This window comes from Mustela putorius, unplaced genomic scaffold (assembly GCF_011764305.1).
Source record: "Mustela putorius furo isolate JIRA1106 unplaced genomic scaffold, ASM1176430v1.1 tig00004033_pilon_pilon_pilon, whole genome shotgun sequence".
Lineage (NCBI taxonomy): Eukaryota > Metazoa > Chordata > Mammalia > Carnivora > Mustelidae > Mustela > Mustela putorius.
The window spans coordinates 6,700,693-6,706,692 of NW_025422169.1; positions in this window are offsets into that span (position 1 = coordinate 6,700,693).

Below are 6,000 nucleotides of genomic sequence, written 5' to 3' on the forward strand. Positions count from 1 at the left end.
TTTTAGATAAATAAAATTTTCTAATGTGAATGCACCAATCTTTTCCTTTATAATTTGTGCTTAGTCCCCTATCTTTTTGTGTGTCTGGTTTTTCTGGTTACGGCTTCTTCTAGCTCTTACTCACGCTGCGTTATTTTTCTGAGCATGTGTGTATGTGTGTGTTTTTATCATGTTTGTATTCTGTTGTACTCAATCTTTGGAAACACTGTGATCATTGCTTCAAGGTGTATTTCTCTCAAGTATTTGTTTTTGCTTCTGTCCAGGATCATTTAAAAATAAGTTCACAATTCAAAGCTTTTCATAACACAGAGGCTGGGTATTTTCAGGTCTCAGATCTCTGGGCTCCCCGATCTGTTGTCAAGGCCCCACCTTGAGAAAATATGCGGCATCTTGCAAAAATGTTACATCAAGGATCCCGTGGGGGGAGGCTCCTACCCTATTACTTTCATATATATATATATGAAATATAATATATATATTTTTAATTTATTTTTTATTTATTTTCGGCATAACAGTATTCATTCTTTTTTCATCACACCCAGTGCTCCATGCAATCCGTGCCCTCTGTGATACCCACCACCTGGTACCCCAACCTCCCACCCACCCACCAATTCAAACCCCTCAGACTGTTTTTCAGAGTCCATAGTCTCTCATGGTTCACCTCCCCTTCCAATTTACCCCAACTCCCTTCTCTTCTCCATCTCCCCATGTCCTCCATGCTATTTGTTATGCTCCACAAATAAGTGAGACCATATGATAATTGACTCTCTCTGCTTGACTTATTTCACTCAGCATCATCTCTTCCAGTCCCGTCCATGTTGCTACAAAAGTTGGGTATTCGTCCTTTCTGATGGAGGCATCATACTCCATAGTGTATATGGACCACATCTTCCTTATCCATTCGTCCGTTGAAGGGCATCTTGGTTCTTTCCACAGTTTGGCGACCGTGGCCATTGTTGCTATAAACATTGGGATACCGATGGCCCTTCTTTTCACGACATCTGTATCTTTGGGGTAAATACCCAGGAGTGCATTGCAGGGTCATAGGGAAGCTCTATTTTTAATTTCTTGAGGAATCTCCACACTGTTCTCCACAGAGGCTGCACCAACTTGCATTCCCACCAACAGTGGAAGAGGGTTCCCCTTTCTCCACATCCTCTCCAACACATGTTGTTTCCAGTCTTGCTAATTTTGGCAATTCTAACTGGTGTAAGGTGATATCTCAATTTGGTTTTAATTTGAATCTCCCTGAAGGCTAGTGATGATGAACATTTTTTCATGTGTCTGATAGCCATTTGTATGTCTTCATTGGAGAAGCGTCTGTTCATATCTTCTGCCCATTTTTTGATATGATTGTCTGTTTTGTGTGTGTTGAGTTTGAGGAGTTCTTTATAGATCCTGGATATCAACCTTTGGTCTGTACTGTCATTTGCAAATATCTTCTCCCATTCCGTGGGTTGCCTCTGTTTTTTTGACTGTTTCCTTTTTTATCTCTCTTTTTCTACCATTTTCCCCCTTAATTTATGATCATTTCTATTAAGCATTTAAAATACAACTTAAAAAAAAAGATTTTATCCATTTATTTGACAGAGAGGGGCACCGTGAGAGAGGGAACAGAAGCAGGGGGGAGTGGCAGAGAGAGAAGCAGGCTTCCCGCAGACCAGGGAGCACGATGTGGGGCTTGATCCCAGGACCCTTGGATCATGACCTGAGCTGAAGGCTGAGGCTTCATGACTGAGCCACCCAAGTGTCCTTTAAATACAGCTTTTAAAAATAAATATCTTAATCCTAGAATTAAAGTTGTTTGCTGCATTAAGATTAGGTAGGATGTTTTTTTCTGACCATATAACAGAAAACCTTTGATCATTCGTGTTTCTGCCTGTCTTTGACAATTATCTTTTTCCTCTATGGTTTTACATTGCTGTTTTTTTCCTGTGAGTTCTCCAGAAATTATATCATCTGGTTTCTTCATTTCCTGGTATTGATAGCAATACTATTCAGAGGGTTTTTTTTTTTTTAAGATTTTATTTATTTATTTGACAGAGATCACAAGTAGGCAGAGAGGCAGGCAGAGAGGGGGAAGCAAGCTGCCCACTGAGCAGAGAGCCCAATGCGGGACTCCATCCCAGGACCCGAGATCATGACCTGAGCCGAAGACAGTGGCTTAACCCACTGAGCCACCCAGGCACTCCCCATTCAGAGTTATAAAATATGATGCAATAGGTGTTTTCAAGAAGTTTGAGAGTCAACACTTGTGGAAATGAGGTTTGTCTACTAAAAGCGCCATCACTTACAGCTCTGCAAATGAATAACTGAACTATGTTTTTGTTTGTTTGCTTTTTTTCCCCAATACCAAGTTGCTAATGCATGAAACAGAGACTGGGATACATTTCCAAGGACTTAGTCTGTCTCTTTCTCTATGTAAATATGTATCTGTTTTGTTTTGATAATCTACAAAGCACGTTTTTTGGTAGAGTGAGCATAACTGGAGAGCTTACAGCTATCATGGCCTGCTATTTGGCAGTTTTTAGGAAATGGTAGTTCTCAACAGTGGTGATGTCTGAATGGCACAGGAAAACAAGACTCACTCTCAAATGTTAGAGGGATATAGGGAAGCTACAGTGAACCATAAAAGCGCCCATGACCAGTGGGCATAGTGGGTCCTGAATGCCATGCCAAGGGGGCCAAAAGCTTTCTTGGAATTTGGGGAACCCCATGGTAAATGCCGGTTACAAATCTCATCTCTAAATTAGACGACCCAGACTCTGGTGCTTTCTGGGCACTTTTTAGGCAACAAGCTTCCCTGCGACTTACTTTGAGAGAGCCGTGCTCCATTCGGGAGCAGCCATGGAGGGTAAGTCATGGGCCGTGGTGTAAGTTTGGAGAAAGAGCATTTCTGGAGAAGGATCCAGTGCTTTCTGTCTTCTAGTTCAAAGGAAATAAGGTTTCCCAGAAGTCTACTGTTTGTGTTGAACGTTTGTGTTAGACACAGAGAGGGCTACAAGATCTTGTATTGAATCAGATGGAAAGAGATGAAAATACGGCTTTGCAGTAAATAGTCATGTTTATTTCCCCAACCTTGTAGGTAAATGACGCAGAAGCGCTCAGCAGCCTCCATACTCAGGAAGCGAGAGAAACCAGAATTAACTTGTTTTGAGGGAAGGTTGTTCTCCACTTTCTACTCCACTTCTTGCCACGGACACAGCATATGTATTTTTAAATCGACAATTATCAGTCTAATCTCCATTATGGGTTTAAAACCTTTGCTTGTACTGAATCAGTGCGACTTTAGGCAAAAGTCCATTTATTAAATCTTTTATTAGGCTTTTCATTATTCATGCTTGTAAAGATCTTAATAGAGATGTTAAGTAATGAAATTTTGCAAGTTCCTAAAATCTTCATAAATCTCCATAAATTGACTCTTTATGAGAAACCTGCTTTCATTGTGTCTAAGTTTTATTCATATGCAACCAAAATGTTAATATACTTTAATTACAGCTAATATGATTTATCTCTTCACTCATTATATAAGTTAATTTTCTTCTAAAGAAGTCCTGTTTTCAAATTCTCTCCAGCAGTGTAGAATTAAAGTAATTATAGTTTGGCTCAGGAAATTAGTCATGAAGGTTCATGAATGCTAAAATAAATTGGAGTTTTCACAGGATGGATTAGGCCATATGCTTTCCAGAAGGAAAGAGGAGAACAGAAATGATTTCTGTTAGTGAGTTTCCTGCTGGGGAAATATTGAAGGTAAATTAACAAGTCTTGACGTTGCAAAACCGGGGACAAATAGAATGGCCATCATTTTTATGGCTCAAGTTGAGCAAACCGGTCTGGAATTTACACATTTAGAATCCAGGAGTGGAGCATAAGGAATCACATGGAGGACATTAGGAGAAGGAGAGGAAAAGTGAGTTGAGGGAAATCGTAGGGGGAGATGAACCATGAGAGACTGTGGACTCTGAGAAACAAACTGAGGATTTTGGAGGGGAGGGGGGTAGGGGGATGGGTGAGCCTGGTGTGGGTATTAAGGAGGGCACAGATTGCACCCCACAATGTCGCGACACCATTAAGATTAAATTCACAGTCATAGCATGGGGTGTGTTTCTCACACACGCAGAAGATATCACTCATGAAAGGTCTTACAGTTGCTAAAATCCATCCATACACAGTGGGTTTCTTTGCTCTGAGCTAATGATTAACACACGTGTTTTAACAAAAAAATAACAGAAATATCCCTTGTGCGTTGAAAGAGAACCGTATTTCTGGAAATTACTTCTATTTTGGAAAATAACGTTTCTTCTGCCTAGGCAAAGATTGTGGGGAAAGAGGCAGAGTTCACATAAAACAAAAACAAAAACAAAAACATCGACAGCATCCACGAGATAAGGGAAATACACCTCAAAACAGGCTTCTGTTCCTTGGCATCCAGGATCGTGGGGAAGGCCATTCCCAGCACTGGATTCTTTCTCGAGTATGCGCGCCTGAGTGTAGTTTCTAATTCTGGTTAGTAAAAGGAATGGTTAAAGGACTCCGTTATCTGTTATATTTCCTCCGTAACTCAGAGCCCCTTGCAGATTTCAGTATATCATCCATGAGCAGAGTGTGTAGTGAGTTCTCCACTCCCTCTTTCCTGGTTAGCCCCCAGTTCTCTCATGTGGTAGAGAAGTGAGCCCCCACCAGACGAGGGTCTCCTGTGTTTGTGAGCGGGTGTGTGCACGCTCCGGGCAGCCGCATGATGGATACGTCTCATATGTTGCCAATGCCTCGTGATTGATGACCGGCGAGGTGCTTCCATCCCGCTATTCATCATGTAGATTTCCTTATTAATATCTCTTAATCTACCAGTTCACGGATGAGAAGTTCACTATAGCGCTAATCACGCCCCATTATGGAGTAGTTATTAAGCATCTCTACAATTTGGCATGTTGAGTATATACAGAAACACTCTCTGTTTTCATCTCTGAAATTCCAACATGCTTGCTCTTTTAAAAACACATTCCTACCAAGAAGGTCCTATAACTAACAGTGCTCAAGAGCGTAGGTGCCAAGGACCTCAGAATCCCTTAGATTTGCATTTTGGTTACCTGCTTAGTGGCTTTGTAGTTAAGAATATGTTACATGGAGATTAGCTTTTTTTTTTCTCATCTCACAAATGGATATAATAATACCTACCACACAAGTTGTTTGGAGAAAGATGCATAAAGTAACTAGCATTGTGCCTTATACCTAGGAAGCTTGCAAAGTGGTAAGTTCTTTCTTATTCATTCACTTATCAAGAATCTAGACCTTTCATAGCATGGTGGTTAAACCATGAACTTTTGAGTGAAAGTTCTAGGTTCTAACTCCATTTCCACCACTTCATGTCTAAGCAAAGCACTTAGAGCAGCTCTTTCCAGTGGAAATACAGTGCAAAACACATATGCAAACTACACATTTAATTTTAAGGTTTCTAGTGGCTGCATTAAGAAGGTAAAAATGAACAAAAGAGTTTTAATAATTTATTTTACCTTACACAATTTATACAAAATGTAATCAATGGAAAAATGTAATGAGACATTTTACATTGTATTTTTTTCATAGTTTTTGAAACCCAAGCTGTGTTATACACTTTCTGCACATCTTAGTTTGGATCTGGCCCTGTTTAGGGCTCCATAACCATGTGTGGCTTATGGCTGTTGGGGAGTGTGAACTAGGAGAGGTGTGACAAACAGCAACTTTTTGTATGAGCAATACATTGACTTTTTTATCCACTACAAATTAACATGGTACCTACTTACCGAGTGTTATTAGAATCGAAGAAGATGAGGGCAATAATGACACATTTTGCATGCACGTCTGTAAGGATTCTATTAATATTATCTGTGCGATTATTGTCTGAAGTTGTGTTGGGAACTGGGCTTCACGCATGCCCTGGAGATGGTCAGTGGTAAATGTGGACCGGTGGGGTCTTATTTCAATGCACTTGGAGTCAATGAGCACACGCACGGCAGGTTGTTG